The sequence below is a fragment of the Aythya ferina genome (genome assembly GCF_964211825.1).
Source record: "Aythya ferina genome assembly, chromosome: 12".
Classification (NCBI taxonomy): Eukaryota; Metazoa; Chordata; class Aves; order Anseriformes; family Anatidae; genus Aythya; species Aythya ferina.
This window is the reverse complement of record NC_140308.1, coordinates 899,144-917,344: the sequence shown is the minus strand read 5'-3', so window position 1 is coordinate 917,344 and position 18,201 is coordinate 899,144. Positions and strand designations below refer to the sequence as shown.

At 45.0% G+C, this 18,201-nt stretch overlaps 2 long non-coding RNA genes across 2 annotated transcripts in view; both read left to right on the top strand.

Annotated features, from left to right (window-relative positions):
- The window catches only part of LOC311443094, a 30,811-nt gene extending 13,887 nt beyond the window's left edge, over nucleotides 1-16,924 (top strand). Inside the window, exons 2-3 of the long non-coding RNA XR_014697079.1 lie at nucleotides 13,507-13,634; nucleotides 15,845-16,924. This is a non-coding gene — a long non-coding RNA (uncharacterized lncRNA). The remainder of the gene's footprint in view (nucleotides 1-13,506; nucleotides 13,635-15,844) is intronic.
- LOC311443296 lies at nucleotides 5,737-8,708 on the top strand. The gene is made up of 2 exons (XR_014697199.1): nucleotides 5,737-6,213; nucleotides 7,165-8,708. It is a non-coding gene; the product is annotated as an uncharacterized lncRNA (long non-coding RNA).
- Nucleotides 16,925-18,201: the final 1,277 nt, after the last annotated feature.

The following is an 18,201-nucleotide window of genomic DNA, read 5'->3' as shown; positions in this document are numbered from 1 at the left end:
CGCCTCGCTTCTCCTGCAGGAATTGGCATACGAGCAGCCCCATGGCAGCACCCTGCCTCCTGCTCCAAACCACCTCAAAATTCAGGGCACTACAGTGATGCTTTCATTGCTTTCTGCCCTCCTGGGCCTTCTATCCCTTCTTTGGCATATGGATGCAGCTTCAGCCCACATCCTTGCTGTGAATTGTGCTTCAGATTGTGCTTTTGCAATGCCTGCCCTTCAAACAGCACTTTGATGCTCCAGAACCTGCACCTGCACCCAGCAGTGCTTTACTCCCACGTGCAGGGAGCGGGCTGAGCTCCAGGGTGCTGCCGGCACCGGCAGGGCTGCTGTTTTCCACTTGATGAAGCTGCTTTGATGATAGTTTTGGGATTTTCTTGGCATTTTTTTTTTTAAATCTTTTCTCCACCATACAACCTAAGACCATGGGTCTTTGGCCCCATGTTCATTCCATCACTTGAGTTTTTCTCAATTGCTGATTTTCTAGCCCCAAACTCAAGTTTCACTGAGGGTTCTCCTCAAGAAAGGCATTGAGTATGGGATTAAAAATGCTGTAACATGAAGGATCGACCCATTTGTCCCTAATGTTTCCCAGAGGTGAATCACCTTTGTGGTAAGAAACAGGTCCTTTGGCTGTCATTTGAATTTCCCTGACTTCAGCTTCTTGCCACCAGCTCTTTGCTTGGCCTTGCAGGGTGAGGGACATGTTGGTGCTTGGTGCTTGGCGCTTTCTCCCATGTAAGTATTTATTCCATGGTAATCATCATTTTTCAGCCTAATTTTGATAAATTAGGCAGATTCAGCTCCTTAGCTCTTAGCTCGTTGAATGGGCTCAGTTTAGCAAAAGATCCAAACTGTTCTGTCTTGTCCCCAGCATTTCTTCACTGCTCCAAAACTTTGTGCCATCTTTATGACCAATTATTTTTTTCCCAGTTATTATTAACCTCAGGATTCCAACAATGGTGCACAGCCCTGGGTCTGCCGAAATCTTCCCTGTGCCTCTGCTTCCCTACCGAGCATCCGCTCCATGCCCAGTCCCCCCTTTCCCCTGTCCCGTGCCAAGGAGCAGCACAGCCAGCAAGGTGCCTGGGTCCCTGTGTAGCCAGTGCTGCCGCAGCCACTGCTCTTTGCTAACATCTGCTCTCCACAAACCCAAGTGCCGGCACCAGATAACACGTGCACCCCTCCCAGCTGCTAAAACAGGCTGAATCCCAAGTTAGCTTTCCTAATTTAACCTGGATATTATTACCAGCATCTTCTTGCTATACTGCGACTTGCATTTCCTTTTGCATCAGCTCCCATCTCTGCACGTGCCAGGACCGAGACCCACTGACAGTGCACATCAGCAGAGTTTTGGAGATTGTGCCTGTTTGAATCATTGTTTAATTTCACTTCAGTTCATCATTAACAAACTGTTAAGTGCCTTACTGTTCTTCTTTGGTAAGTTTGTCAAAATCCTTTTTATTTATTTATTTATTTATTTGAAATAGGACCTATTTTCAACGTTGTATTTTCAGCTTTACCACCTTCATTTCATTGTGGGTTGAGATTTCTGTGTTTTCTTTCATACTTTAAAAACTGTTATCCCTAACTGTGTAACTATTTTTCTGCTGTCTTTAGCTTTCCTTACCCACATTCTGCTGGCCACAGCTTCTTGTTTATTTTACTTGTTATCTAGTTCCTTTGTTTCCATTTGTCATCCCGGTTTTCTATTTTAATTGCTGACTTTATATTGCTAATAAACCAAGATGTCTTTTAGTCAAAGTCGTCACCTTTCTACATTGTTAAATCATCTTTTTGGACCTTTGATATGTTTCTTCCATGGTTTGGTTTGATTTTCTCTTAAATCCTTTCTTCTGATCAGTTTTAAAATAACTTCTGTAGCTTTGGGAAACACCATAAACACATTTTTTCGAATGTTGATCTGCATAATTGGGTTAAATATAAGGTGAAAATTCCTGAAGCACTGTTTTCAGGTTTCCAGATGTGAGTTATTTGGTGCTAGACCAGTATATTCTTTACTTCCAGTGCCTTGAGTATGAACTTATTCTTCTTTCGTAGCTGAATGGCCTATCCCAAATTTAGAGGAGGAGGGTATAAAGCTAGGAAAGGAAATTATGAATTAGTTAATCATTTTGGCTGATGGGAATAACCTTCTACTGAATCACAGGATTTGCTTAATAGAATAAAAGAAAGAGGTGATAACTAGCAGGTCTCAGTGGGAAGTGACTCTGAGAGTATGTTATTACCATTAGAAAAAAATAAGCAATGTATACCCAAGAGTTTGTTTTTTTTTCTTCTTTTCTGTAGGTTGTCAAAATAGAATAAGTGCTGATGAAAAATTCTATGTTATATGACTTTTGATGAAGGCATGGCAAGTCTTTCTTAAAAATATACAACAAAGTTTGGCTCTTGGTAATCTCTGCTTTCCGTAACAAATTAATTAGAAAAGATGTTTGTCAAAGATAAAAACTCTGGTTTGGTTTAGGGTTTCATCTTACATATGCTAATGATCCAACCATGCATAAAGAGAAACAATAAAGCAAATTGGTCTTCGGCAGCTTTCAAAACAACACTTGTGGCTGCTGAACTTGTTGTTTCGGAGATGCCCAAGTAGGCGCGTTCCTCCTGCGGGTGGGTCGTTCACCGTCTCTGAGCTGCTCTGGTTCTGATTCAGGAGGTGGGAGCTGTAATGCTCCTATTCCCTGGGCCTTTACAGCATTTGTATGAGACGTGTCTTGTGGAGTCTGGCAGGAGAGACAGAGTATTTTGAATCTTGAGTAATGGGTGTATAGTATTTTAAAGTTTAAATATAGTATCTAACAAACCAATTCTGGTTAATTACCTCAAAGATACAGAATTGCAACTATGAATTTAGCAGTGAAATGCAGAAGTAGAAAAATGTTAAGAGAATAATTTTAATACAAATTTCCCTTAAAATCTTATTTGAGAGCCCAGCTATTTCTGACTCTTGCAGAGGCACTCTCGTTGATGATACCGGGTAGAACGGCAACGTTTGTGCTAATCCCTTCCCCAGGGAGAGCGCTAAAGAAAGTGGCAGTGGTGGAGTGAAACGCAAGCGTGGCTCCTGATCAGCTGAGTGCGAGACAAGCTCAGTTCACACGGCAAATTTCTTAGTTTCTTTGAAAACCAGCTGAAGTTTTTAATTCTAAAAGAAAACCAGGTCTTAAGGTTACGTTTATAACCAGCCGGCGTCAGCTGAGTGGCCCTCCTGCACGATCGCTGCCACGAAGTGGTGCGGGTGCCGTACTTAGACTCTGTAGCCAACCATCCAGGGGGAAGCACTGCTGGGACTCCTGCCTCAGCTGTTTCAGCCCTCGGTTTTACGGAAGCAGGGTCTCACCAAAGTGCAGCTGAACTGTGCTAATTGTATTTTAATTTAATGAACATTAAGCACTTGCCACTGATAGGGAATTCCTATTCAGCATGCTCTTCGTCTCTCTAGGCATTTAAAAAAATCAAAGATACGGAAAACAAGCACAACCTTATTTGATATAAAGTTTAAAGAACTGCGTACAAGTATTTATTAATCATTTACACAATCATTTTTATACAGAGCATTATTTTTTAAATAAAGTTAACTTTCTTTTGTTACCTCAGTGCATTCAGAAGGTAAAAAGGAGCTTGGTAAGACTGAGCTGTGATGGAAGTAGACGTTGCAAAATAAATTGCATTATTACCTTCCATCATCTAGAAGGGATGGCTGGGGTTTAAATTGTCTGCAAGATTCTTTAAAAACATATTGGAGTATTTTTTTTTTTAATGACCATATGTAGTTTTGCATTATTTTTGAGAATATTTTTCTTTGTATACATTTCCACGTCTTTGTATAAAAACCGACTTCACCATATGCCATGACTTTCTAGCTTATATAAACTATGGAGCAGAATGTATGTGCTATGTGTATATTTTGTATTTTTCTTCAAAGATGCAGTGCCAAAACCCTTCTGTATTTACAGTTCCAGGAATAACCATCCAATCTGTAAGAACATCTATGTAGTAGTGCATGAGACTTGTCATCTAGCAGCTATACGAGCAAGCTGCTGTTTAAAGGGAAAGTTTCTGTGCTTTCGTGTTTGAAGATGTAAGCACGAGAGTTGCAGATAATGCTTAATTGACTATCTGTTCTTAAAATGCCCTTCTTGGTTCCCTTTGAGAGATTTTATGTTTATTTCCTATGGGTTATATATCAAGTCATCGGATGGGCAGAAGGAGAGGGAGGAAGCTTTAGAGAATTAGGCTGAATGCCGTGGTTTCATGCTCTAAATACCGAGTAGTGCAATTTCTTGCTGGTCATTGACTGACATGAGTGCAAGTCCAGGAGCAGCTTCTGACCTGTGCTGTTCCCCTCCCCACTGCTGTTTTAGTTCGAATTTTTTGTTGTTGTTGTTGAATTTTACCGGGATATTTTTAACTTGGGGCATAACACTACAAGACACTCTTCAAAGCAAAAGTTGTTTATTTTTCCATTTTTTTTAGGCCACCTCCTACAAAGACGTTCACTCCTGCTTTGCCTGGAGCTTCTGGGTGGCAGTGGTGGGGAAAGAACAGGGGGACTCCTCGGCTGGGTGGCTCAAAACACAGTCAGAAAGCCAAAGTCATCACCGAGAGATTTTTACCATTTTTTATTTCCCAGTATCTTTCAACAGCCTCAGAAGTAACAAGAATAAAATGGACGCGTGTGTTTTCAAAGGCATCTGCGTGACTTAAGAACACAAGTGCCATTGAGTTTCAGGAGGATTTGTGCTGTTTAGGACTTGTTTATATAGGAAAGTTACACCTTCCACACCAGTATAGTTCTACGGATGGATCACTTCATCTGGAATAACTGGCTTTTTGGGGTTAGTTTAACTTCTTCAAAACACTGTAAACTGAACCGCTGGCTCCTAAACTGTAGTCTATAGAATTACACCAAACAGTAAAATTTATGAATGAGTCAGTTCTGTGCGGTTACGCAAAGTGACTCAAAGAAATTCCACGACTGGGTAGTGGTCTCTTGGTCCTAGCTTTAAGAACCACTGAACTAAATAAAATAAAGACGTTCTTATTCCAAATTAAGGTTATCTGGGGAGTTGCAACTGTGTGTGTTTCAAGTTCATGCCTTTGTTTTTATTAAGGTAGCCCTCAGCTCACCAAGGATTTTTGAAATCCACTCAGAATTTCTCTGCACCATTTACAGAGCAGAACTACCCCTAAAACTTTTATGAAAATAGCAGGATAACAGTAATACCTAGCTGATGTGGAATATTTTAGGTCTTAAAGTGATTTTGAAAGATGAGCACACTTATGCCATCTTCTAATTGTAAAATTGCAATATTCACTATACGGTTCTAAAGTTTTTAAGCAACAGCAACAGAAAAAGGTGCCATTATTCTGCATAGAATTCACCATTTATGGAGCTTGAGTTTTTATTTTATTTTATTTTATTTTATTTTATTTTATTTTATTTTATTTTATTTTATTTTATTTTATTTTATTTTATTTTATGCTGATGGCTATTCAGAATTATAGGATGATCCTTAGTAAAAATTTGAATATCATTATTTTTTTCCCCTAACAACTAAGTCTTTTACACAGTGAAATGATCTTCCCTGAAAAAAAACTGACAAAGAGCAAAGCTCATCACTTAGATAAATTAAGTGCCTTCTTCCCTATCACTAGCAGCTGTAACCAGTGATGATTTAGCTATCTATTTAACTATCTGTAGGCTTCCTCTCATGGAAGCAGGTCACTTCAGTAGGGGTACAACCAGAGATTGGGTTTGTTTGCTTCTTCATTAGGACAAACACTGAGCGGATTAGTCGTGTCCTTGGCTGGAACCTGGGGTCTTCTCCAGGAGCTCCTCTATTCTGCGCAGAACTGCACAGGTTGCCCATGTGGGAGTCTCATGTAAACAGGATTAATCCCCCTAACCAGGTTGCTCCCGTGGATGCTTCAGTACCCCCTGATGCTTCCCAGCTTTTCCTTCCAGAGTTAACACGCTGCGGGTTTCTTCTGGGGGAGCTGGGTTCAGGCTCCTGTTCTCCGCAGCTTTCACTTCTAGCTTTAATTCACCGGGGGGGCGAACCCCCAGTTGTGAGCTCTATTTTCCTTCTGTTCATTTTCTGCAAGCTATCAAGTACGTCTGGTTGTAAGCGAAGAGGAGGCTAGCATTTCCATGATTTCCAGACCTGGACTGCTGGACAGCTGCTGGTGTGTATTTTTCTGTGTAGCTGGTTTTGGCAGCATTCAGATGTTTGAAAATGAAGACCTTACATTTTTGTGGCTGCAGTGTAGTCTCGGATATGCCACCACATTCTTATTATTAGCACTCTAAGAGCATTTAGAGACCACAGCCAAGATCAGTGTTTCACTATATAGACACCTGAACTTGTTTAACCTACAATTTTCCTTTTTTTGAAGTCAGTGCCAAAACTCACTGGTTTGAGAGGAGCTAAAATTTCACTCCCTATCTTGCAGAGTTTTAGTTTAAATAGCTAAACCAGATGAGTCATGGGAGACATGAATTACTGTCCTCATTCTGCAGAATTATTAAGCAACTGGCCACAGCTCAGAAGGCAGCTGGTGGCACGCCTGCAGGCTGGACCAGGACCAGCTCCTTCACCCCCGGGGACGTCCATCTTCTCTTGTAGGTTTACATTAAAAAGGGAGAGCTAACAAAAATCAAATCCCCCTTCATAATTTTCATTAGGACACATAGAGAGGCTCAATATATTTGGGTGTTTTTCTGCATGCTAAAAGCCTTCTGAGCTGTTTTTTAATAATCAAGAATGATATTGCTTAGAAAATTCAGCAGATAAGTCCTGTTTTGTATAAAGCAACCTAATATTCTGATTCCCAAAAGAATGGCTTAAAATGCGTACATGTATTTGTTATAGATACGTTAGTTACAGATTTTTTTAAAAAGAAGTTTTATCTGTTTGTCAGTTGCTATTATATTTGGAGAGCAGGAGAAGGGAGGTACAAGAGAGTTACAGCAGAAACACTGCAGAGGTGCAGAGTAGCTGCAGGCGTGTTGGATGCCTGCGATGCGCACACGCAGGGGTTTTGCGGGATGGAAATTGGTCCTGCTGGGGCTGCAAGGCTGTGTAACCACCACAGCTGCTTCATGCTTCTCTTGTCCTCTCCTGCCCTTTTTCCCAGGTGAGAGGTATTTGTCCCCAGCCGCCTCTCCTCCCAGCCTTGCCAGACCCTCCGTCTTTGCTCAGTTAGCCGAGGCCTGTGCTGGTCTCTGGTCTCTGGGAGGAGGGGAGCACAGCTCCCTACCCAGCTGTTAACCTTCGCCCTCCTCCATCCAGACCTGGGTCACATCTTCTGTTTGGGCCACTTGCCACCTGCAGGGGACACCGGTCCAGGAGGCTCCTGACCCTCCTGGTCCTCACCACAGCGCTCACGCTGCCGAGCTCGGCCATCAGTGGCTGCCCCTTGAAGATGGAGACTGGGGGTTATTTTGTTACGGGCTTCCTACCTCAAGTTTTGGTTTGCTTGTGCTCCGCAGATAGGCACGTCTATGGAATTACACACTAAGCACCTTCTGGCAAAATAGCTCTGATGTGAACGTGATCATAACCCGGGCAGGACTCAGCTGCAGCCGCCAGCCGGCACTTCCCCACCTCCTGCCTGCCCCGTGCAGCCACTGCACTGACCGCGCGGCCTCACAGCCGGCAGTGCTGAAGCCCACCAGATATCAAAAAAGCAGGTTTAAAATGAATAAAATGTGAGACATAGAAAAGCCAAGATGGCAAGACAGCCACTTCAACAGTCAGTCTAAACAAGAGGTATGGAATTAAGCGTGGAGCAGGTTAACCACTGCTGTGTTTAATGTGGCAGATACGGCACCGATACAATCCGGTTATATAAGAAATAATTTTGGCTGTTGTTTTTATAATTGCGTTTTTGATGTCGGTTCAAGAGAATGTTCAGTGTTACCGAGAGAGCTGCAGGGGATTAGAAACCCTAGAGTCAAATTGCTCTTCTTTGGATGCCTAACTTTGCCTGGGTTTGTAAGGAGAAATAATACTTTTTATGGGATCAGCTGGCAGAGCTGAAAAAATTGGCATGCTATTGAGATCAGAGTTTGGCAATCAGTTTTGAAAATTGTATTTTTAAATCCAGTAGAGTGTTGTCACGGTTCTAATACTCTCGTTACTTAAGCTTTGCCACCTGAAGGCTGAGCACAAGAGCTGCTTAACACAGCCCTGTGAGTCTCCACACCTTCGATTTTACCCCAAAACTTTTGGAGATTACAACCGGAATGTAAAACATTACATTTGTTGCTATTATCGTGACTTACAGGACGGGTACTTGATTAAAAATATGTATATGCAGCTGTGTTTGTATAAAAGCACCTTTATATTTGGGCATACATAAATGAATAGCAGTTCTAAATATCTGCAAGCTCGGTTGCTGACAGGACTAATTTGGCTACTTTTGATGACTCACAAAATTAGGACGCCAGAAAGGGAATAACTGAGAGAGTCAGTAAGGCTCCCGGTTTGCCTGTTTGTCCAGGTATCCCTTTTAATTCCTTGTTTATATTTGGCACTATCAAAAATCTGGGTTTCATTTTCCTGTCTTAGCCGGCAGTTATCCCTTTGCTCTGAAGCAATACTTCTTGTTTGCTAGTTGCTGCCATAAATGTATGTTGACATTTTGTATTTAAACACGCTTTGTATGCCTATGCTAAAGCCTCACTCAGCCTGGTTTTGCGATAGGCACAGAGTTAGCTTTAAACAAGAGTTATAAATCCATGTTCAGACGCTGTTTGGGCTGCGGTTCCAGGATGATCAACGTGTGCGCACACGGAGCATTTCCAGTGATTTGATGGTTTTCAATACCTCCCGTGAGAAGCAGCTCTCACCATGCCTCTTTCAAAGCTTTGGGTCATCTTTGATCTACTCCTAGACTATTGGCTCTCCAGTGACCACTAGATCAGACTCGTGGTTCCAGCTCTGCCTGCTGTGAATCCGTGACACCCTGAGAGAGCACAGCGAGCGCAGCAGCCTGGCCAGCCGCAACCCTGCCAGTTGGGTGCCACGACACCCAGCCTCCAGGGGAGCTGCTGGCACGGCGTGCTGCTGGCAGCATCCTGCATCTGGCGGGCAGGTCCCTCGGGATGCACAGGCTGCTCCACGGCACATGTCCTGCGGAACCAGGGCGCTGCACGGAGCACGAGCCAAAAACTCGCTGCAGCCCACCCTGTCCTCCTGGCATGCACAGGGCCCCTCTGCTCCCACCAAGGGTGGTCTGCTGGGCTGCTGGGCTGCTCCCTTCAAATCACACCCACTCCTAGGGCTGCTCCTTGGTTGCTCAATGGTCACGATATGCTCCTCCGGCGTATTATGGCAGCTACATGTATTTCATCACATTACTATGCATTGATTCCTGCTGTCATCCCAGGTCTTCCCAGCAGCTGACCACATTAACCTTTCAGAAGAATGGGTTGTCTCTGAACTTGCAGAAACAAAACAGTCAGTGTGGACAGCTAGAGCATTGCTGTGGCTCTTGTGTTCTCTTAAGAATTCTCTCAAATCCCTCCAGTAACCAATTTCATGGCATCCGATGAAACACCAAGAGAGAAGCAAAGCCTCCTTGGCTCCAGAAACAATCCCTGCTTCTGCCAGCCCACTATGGTCTGCTAAGTGGCGTTCTGTATTTACCCGGAGGATCTTATTTATCATCGATCACTATTCACAGTGATGTCTCCAATGTTAATTCAGATCTGCTACACGAAATTAACAACCCCAGAGTTCTGTTATAGCTGCTCCCCTGCTGGCCGGGCCCAGGCTGTAGCAGGGGCTGGAGGATCCTGCTCTGCAGCCCGAGACCTGCCGTGGTACGGCCTCTCCAGCCCTTACGGTGACCGAGGTTAAAATGCCTGCCCGTGAAAACTGATTCAGAGATGGCAGAATATTCTGTACAAGCAGCTCAGCCCATTTTCCATAGCGTTCGGTCTGCTAAGTGCCAATGTAAATCCCAGCACGGTGGTTGCGCTGCCACCCTCGCAGCTGCCCCGCAGAGGGGCGGCCGGCTCCAGGGGCAGCTGCAGCACCTCTCTGGATTTGCTTTGGGGAAGCTCGTGTGGGCAGGGCATGATGAACATTGCTTTTTTTCCGCCTACTCCTATCTCAGAGTTTTACCTTTCCCTGCAATTGCTTTAAAATGTGAGAGCCCAGAGAATGCAAAGCAGCTCCATATTTTGACGCCCTTTTCATGTTGTCTCGCAAGAGCGGATTCATTTTGCAGCAGGTCTTTTTTGTTCCCGGCCTCGTAATCCATGCCATGCCGTGGCGGGGTTTTTTGTTTGTTTGTTTTGTTTTGCTCTGCTCTGCTCCCCATCGGATGTGAATGAGCAGCGGTGCTACCGAGAAGCGTTTTGGAAAGGTTTCTGTCCCACAAGGCCTGCCACTGGCCACAGCCTGACCTTCCCTGCGATGGCTCACGCGTTTCCTGTTTTCTGACCGTTTGCCATGGGGGAAAAAAATCTTATTTTTCTAAACCAGATTTTATTTTTGAAAACAGTTCAAATAATAAATAACAACCTATTAACCCAGCATGCTTTAATGCTCAGAATCTTAATATAAAGACTACAGAGAGCACAAACATAACATTAAAAAAATCGTGCACAGTTATTTATCCTGCCCAGCTCCTCTCCCCCATAGTGAATGCAAGCTGTCTCTTTAATAATGCAAAGGAGTAGTAAATTTCAAGCTGAGGATGGGCAATAACAAGGAGAGTTATTTCCACAATGCCCCAGTGTCAGCTGAGTGGCTTAGGAGCGCACCTTATTAGTTCTAACAGGCTGGTTAGCATTGGGTCACCTCTGCGGCTCGCTCCCCAGCAGGGTCACTCGTCTCCAGGCTATATTTGGGAGAGGGGGAAGGGAGGCAATATTTAGAGATTCTCTTATCTCCCAGCGTTTTTAGCGCTGTTTATTTTTATTTATCCCCCCTCGCTCCCTTTTATGCCTTGCCTTTCTCTTGCCCTCTCTCCCACCCAGTGTATCTTTGCAACCTGCATAAATTCTGTGCTGGGCAAACCCCTCCCCTGTGAGAGCAAATTAAAGCAGAAACCATGTAACCGGGGTTTTTCATCTGTATTTCTTTTCAGAAGAGAAATAATTCAAATTAATCAGGCTGTGTTTGTGTACGGACAAATAACAAAGTGCATTAGGAATTTTTAATGAAAGCGAGCCCAACATGGTTGCACTTCCAATTAAGCATGGCTGTAGCACCACTGTCCTAAATAAATGCACGCGTGTGTGCAGGAGCCGCACGCGCACACAGGGCTACGCTAAAATGCCACCTCTGTTTTTAGGGCCATGGAAATAGTTCTTAGGATTGGTCCTTTAAAGAAAGCTCACTGAGGCATCTTTTAAAATGAATGTTCATTTTTTCCTAACTGAAATGTATTAAAAGCTGCACATTATGGAAATGTACGTGCGGTTTTTTATATGTTCCTATCTCCATCAGCCCCTTCCCTCCCCCTCCCCCACCCGCCAGTTCCCATCCAAAAATGAATGCAAAGAAATACTATTAGGCTGTCTGGTTATGTATTTTTTATGAGGCCATACAAGACACTGCCTGACCTCGTGCAGCTCATGTTATAACCACATTGAAGATGCTTTTCATTTGGGTTCTGCTTTTCAGCCTGGATGACCTCTATTAAATAAAAAAAAAAAAAGAAAAAAATGGCCTAATATGTGACCCCTGGGACTAGTCGCTTCAAGGATTACATTTAATTCATATGATAATATTGAAATATAATGTTTCTGTCTCTAATGTTTTGGATGTTTTTTTCTTTCTTCTTTATTTCAGGGACCCTTTGAGTCTTGTCAAAGAATTTTTTTTTTAATCAGTTTTGGGTGGAGGACGAGTAACTCACGCTCGGTGGTCAGATGCTTAAAAATCACCTTTCTTCCTTTGGAAACCAGGCGTGAATACAAAGCACCACGTTTCCCACTCTCTTTGAAGGAGGAGAGAAACAAAGGCAGAGAAATCATTTTTGATAAGAAAGCGTGCCTACCAAGGTCTCGCCAAAATAAAGAAGCGCTCTTTGTTTTGGCGTTTGCTTAACCAGTTGGTCGCCACTGACCTGCTTTCCTCGTCCCCGCTCAGCCCCGTGCAACTTGGCGGGCGCAGGAGCAGAGCTCCCGTTAACTCCTTCGCTCTCCCCAGCTCCTATTGTCTGCCCTGCACCGCCGCAGCCCCGTACAGTGGCGAACACACATGGAGTTACTGTACAAGCGCACACGCAAACACCGCTCCTGCGCTAGCTTCCATAGCCCCTGCCTCAGAGAGAGCAGCTCCCGCTGCTGCGGCGTGTGATCTAACATCCAGCGCTCCTGATAGACACCGCATATTTCAGGGGTTTATAAGTTCTCCATAAAAACGTACGCTGGGATGAAACACGACGCGCGACGGTTCAGCTTAGGAGCAAATTTGCCTTTGCCAATTGCAAAAATAAATTTGACTGTTCCTAAATATTCTGTGTGCAAAAAAAAATCTTTAATAAAGTGCCTTTTTTTTTTTTCCTGACCCCCTCACTGAAATCATGTTGTGAGGTGTGCAGTGGAATTCAGCAATCAGTCAGCAATCAGATCTAAGACCTTGCACAGGGGAGCGACGAAGCCCTTAATCATTCATGGTAATGACACGTTTGTAAAAAGGTGCCACGTGTACGCGCCGCGTATTTGCAGCAAACATTTAATGCAAGGCTGTTAAAAAGTGGACGCGATCCATGGAGCGGTGGCGTGCTTGGTGCAAGGGATCCGAGCTCCTTGGAGGAACCGGGCAGGCTGGGGGCACAGCCCGTGCTGCCCAGGCTAACAAAAGCTGTGCCTCTCAGAACAATAGGCCTGCGCTCCTGGTCACCCTCTCCGTAAACACGGGGAGGCCAATTTGGTATATTTGCAAGGGGACGCACGATTTTGTTTTCCCCCCTTTTCCCCCGCTCTCGTTAGAGCCGTGCAACGTGGAAATTAATTTGTGCAGAAGTGCACCTCGGTACCGGCACTGCTGCAGGGAAGCAGCCCCAGCCAGCACCGTGTGGCTAAGGCTGAACCTGGATGCTCAACCATTGTGCGAGCTATCGCAAACAGTGCTGCACGCCACATAAAACCTCGCGCTCCTCGGGTGTCTGTGCACACGGAGGAACAACAGGGCAGGTTAGGGATGGAGTTTCCACATTAACTCCGAATGCCGTTGCGTTTATTTGCGTCATAGGCTGAGCCTCGACAGTTTTTGGCGAAAATCTAATTAGCGACATGTACGTGGCCCTGCGCGCGCCTGTATTACATGTATATGCATGCCAGCGTTTTGTGTAGGATATTAAAAAAAAAATATAGAGGCTTTTGGCTCCCTTTTGTAAGGCATTAAGCTGTGACCCTCCCCTCCTCTTTTCCCTCCCCCTGTAGCCCTAGACTTCACGATGCCCTGACTGCTAGCTTAACATGGAGTTGTCTTTTTTATTTTTTTATAAACCCAGTCACAACACCGAGAGAGGAGGAGGAGGAAGGGAGAGAAAGGGAAAACTAAAAACCCTGAAGGATGGTTCTCAAAAATTCTAGCGGAACCAGGGGGAATTCCTCGGAGAGCGGGAGCCAGCCGGCGGAGGTAAGGCGGTGTGCGCGAACCCTTTCTTTCCTTTCCCCTCTCTGCCTCCCGCTCCCTTTTTGGTTATAAATTGCCGTTCCTCGGCGGAGCAGGGAGGGAAGGTGGGTGGAGAAGACACCTTAACTTCTTGCCTGCTTAAGCAATCTGGGAACGGAGCTCATGTGAATATGCAAATGGGCGCGGGGCTGCGCCGTCACACGTGCGCGCTCCCCTCCCTCCTCCCGGCGCCGCGGCCGCTCCTCGCCGCCCGCTGCCCCCCGCGCTCCGTGGGGGCGCCGGGGCCGCGCGGGGGCCGCGCGGGGGCCGCGTGGGGGCCGCGCGCACCCCGGGGCCCGGCGGCGGCCGCGCGTGGGGGCGCGGGGCAGGGCGCGGGGCTCCGGCCGCGTGTCCGCGGGAGGCGCGAGGGCCGGGTCGCGCGTGGGCACGGGCGGCCCCCCGTGGGGGGGGGGGGGGGGGTGCGGGCAGGGCCGGGCCCAGGGCGCTGCCCCCCGCCGGGGCTCCTCGTGGGTCCGACGGCGGCGGAGAGCGCAGCCCCCGGTGCTGGCAGGAGCGGGGCTGCGGCACGGCCCGGGGGTGGGGGGGAGCCCCGGCAGCAGCGCTGCGTGTGCCAGGGGGGCAGCGCCGGGCAGGGACACACGTAGCGGGTGGGGGGCACCCGGGTGGCGGTGCGGCTCCGTGCCCACCGCGAGGGTGAGACGGTACAGGGGGAGAGACGGGAGAGGCGCTTTTGTGATTAAAAGGGAATCTTTTACTGGAGGGACGTTTTATGAAATTTAATTTTATCCTTCGCCTTTCGCTTTATCCACGTTTTAATAAAACGGCCGTAAAGAATAAAAATAGCACAGTGATTGCTGAACAAAGCAGGTCGCGGGCGGGCGGCCGTGGGGCTGAGCGCGGTTCGAGAAGCGAGGCTGCGCTCAGCCTGCCCGTGGGCACAGCAGGGACCCGAGGGTGTGCGCAGAGGAGTTAGCGGGGGAGAGCGATTCAGGTGGCGATGCACACCCATTAACTGCAGGATTAATATTTCATATTCCGCAGACACAAACTTTCTGCTGTTGTTTTTTTCTTTTTTTTTTTTCTTTTTTCTTTTTTTCTGTGTTTGCTTACCTGCTGATTGGGGTGCACCTGGTGAGGTCTGTGCTCATACACAGCTATTCTAGAGCGAGGGAAGCTGCCGCAGAACTTCAGTGCTGCGTGCGATGCCTGCCAGCAGCCACGGTGCCGTAAATGACCACTCACAGGTCTGCAGAACGTCACTAACATTAATTCACTGAAAAAAAAAAAAAAAAGCAAAGCACCTCTATTAGTTTTTCTTAGGTATTACCAGGGACTTTAAAAGGATATACTAATGGGATAACTGTATTCACTAGATTAATAAATAAATAGAAAATCCCTAATTCTTTCAAGGGGTGGGGCTGGGAAAAGTGGATGAAAGTGACTCACGGTTAACCGAATAAAAATCCTGCGTTGAAATTGCCTGATTGATCATACTGTAGTGCACTAAGAGACAACAAGACAAAGTCGAGGAGGGAAAAGGCAGGAGCATCAAGGGAAGAAGTGCAGTATAACCCTATTAAGGCAGTCCGCAGGGTAAATCCACCTGTCCGTATGGCCTGGTTCCTAAACAATGGCCAGGCCGCCACCTCTTGCATTTCTGTGCCACTGAAGCACCGTGCTTGCCTTGGGTTCTTAGGAATCTCAACTTTTAAAGCGCGGTGCTGACACGTGCTGTGTTTTCACCTGACCCTTGGTGTCTCGGTGCTGTCCAGGCACCAGCGCCCAGCCGTGGGCCTGGCCTGATGCGCGTTGGCCGCGGGCGCTGCATCCCAGCTGCGGTGGCAGCGGTCCTCGTGCCCAGCGTGGGCCGGTGGCACGTGCTTGGGGTGGCCAGGAGCCACTGCTGGTGCTCACATGGCACAGGAGCATGGGCAGCAGTGATCTCCCTAAGTTGGCAAAGCGTCGAGGCCGGGTCACCTTGGCCCCCGTTGCGGAGGAGCCCCTGCTGCCCCACGGCCGGGAGCGCCGGTGCTGGGGAGCGCGCGCACGGCTTCTGCTTGCCTCGGTCCTCCGTGCCAATAAAGAAGAAAGGCAGGGATGAGGATTGTTGCTATTGATCTGCCCAAGGGGATCATTAGGCATCAGTATCAATCTACAAATCAGTGGGCCTGTGTTACTTGCTTGGGCAGTCATTGCCAATTTGTTCCTATTAGATGGCCGAGCCCGGAGGTGTTTGATGAGCAGATTGGGTCTTTATCTCGGCACTGGAGAGCACGCAGGCTTGCAGAGAGACAGGGCAGCTTCGGAGCATTTCTGTTTGTTTGTTTTCTTCTGCTGAAATCTGGCTGCCTTTTTACTGCGCTGTAAAGAATTTGTATGGGCTGAATATGTTTCTGGTTTATATATAGTTTTTCATATCATCATATTAAACATATTGAGAGTTAAGGAGAAACTATTTTAAAATAATCCACTCTATTTTATTTGGTATGTTTACCAGCAGCACGCTCTATAAAAATACATATTCATGCCAGATTCTTTTGTTATCCCTCCCAGGTCAGACCGAACACTAGGAACACAAACAATTTTTCTTTTGCTATCCCAGTGCCCGCTCCTAGGGATTTATCTGGTTACTGTTGGTGAGATGACCATTCCTACAATATTTCCCTCTGTGATTTAATTAAATAAGCCATGAATTAAAGCTTGCTGATAAGATTTTATTTTTAAGCATTTTTTACATTTTTATTCTGACAATAGTCCTGACTTTCTGTATGTATCAATTTGATAGTAATCCTTTTCTGAGGATAGCTATGCAGAGTGTTTTAGAACAGTCTCCCTCATCTGCATATTTTCCTTATTTTATTTTATTTTAGCTTTTTATTTTATTTTATTCTATTCATATTATGCAAAATGAATGAACAACAAAATTATACAATTACAGAATAACGTAACTTAATGCCAAAAGATGGATTAAAACAGTTTATATGAATGATCTGATCTGACATCAGTGCCTTGTTATTTAGTGCAAACCTTGATTTTCAACTGTTTCGTTTCACTCCTGACATGAGCATCGTGCAGTTTAAACATCTGTCCAGCCGTTAAAGACCCTATTGATGCTTGGTTATTGGATTTCTAATTTTCAGGTTTCGTCAGGGGGTTTAAGAGACTATATGAGTGTTTATAATTTCTAATGAGTTTAATCTGTAATTTGTGCCTATTACCTGTGACTGTCAAATCGCTTTCCCAGTATTCGATCTGTAAAAATTCAAAATAAAGAACTATGGGCTTCTAAATAACCTAAAATATTTGTCATATCTTTTATGTACAAATATATGTGCGGTAAACAGAACTATACATTCTTATTCTGTTTGAAGATCAAGAATGATTTTAATCCTGCATATCTACTGCAATCACAATATATTATCTAAATCCAAGTTTCTTTGAGGACTTCTTGGATATATGTCACTATTTCAATTGAGATAAAATAGTGTATGTTTTAGGCCACTGCAAGGCTGATTATTGCTGCGTGATTAGTATTTGATCAAATTCCATCCTTTTTTTTTTTTTTTTTTTTTTTTTTTTTTCCTGAGACAATTCAGCTCCTCCACATCTAGGGGAGAATTCACCTCATTCTGTCTGACAAGTGTTGTTCTGTTGTTGAGCAGTCGATCACATCTATGTAAACATACATCTGCTTGCTGTATGAGTTTTGGAAGCAGAACAGTTTTAATTTATCATAAACTTCATATAACTCATTAGCTTTCATCTTTACGTCACATGTATAGAAATGAGTTTGGAGTGTACTCAGAGGGTTTTTTTCTTAGGAGTTTGCTGTACAAATATTTATGGACATTTTCCTTTGTAGTACAGATTCCAGTTGAAACAGCTATCATGCGATTAACAGCAGATTTCGACTTAAGGAAAAGGTTGCCAAAAGCTATTGTTTATTTAGCCGTATGGCATTTTGCATTGAAATTTGTTTTGCTACTATTTGTAAAAATACACGACTCTCCTGGGAGGAGAGATCAGGATTTTTCCTGTGCTCTGGTAAGGAGGGGAAAAAAGGCTCCTAGAAAATTAAATATAAGTCTGTTTGTATGTATGAGCATAACTTTGTAATCACTGCATATTCTGACTATTTTCAGTGAATGAGGTCTGTTGTTGCCCATTCAGAAAACACATATATGGAGATTTTATTGTGTTTTTTGTTTTAAGGATAATAATTTGTCTCTGAGTTCCCCTTGTTTATGTTTCTGTCTATATCTCTTTCCTCTTCCGTGTTTTATTTAGTAAGGCTTCATCTGTGAAATTTCTCCATGAAACAATTGATACATTCTCAGCACGCTGTGGCGAGTGAAAAAAAGCCCCTAGATTAATGGTCAGTGTCTCATACACACAAATTTGTGTTACGATACTACAGAGAAGCTGCGAATTACTGACAAGATCTAGAATAATTCCTAATGCTGTCGAAGGCTTCATTTTCTCCTCCGCATGATGGATGAGGCATAAGAAGTGCTTTCTGAGATCGTTAATGTGCATCATTCTGTTAAGTGTTATTAAAGTCCGTCTGTCT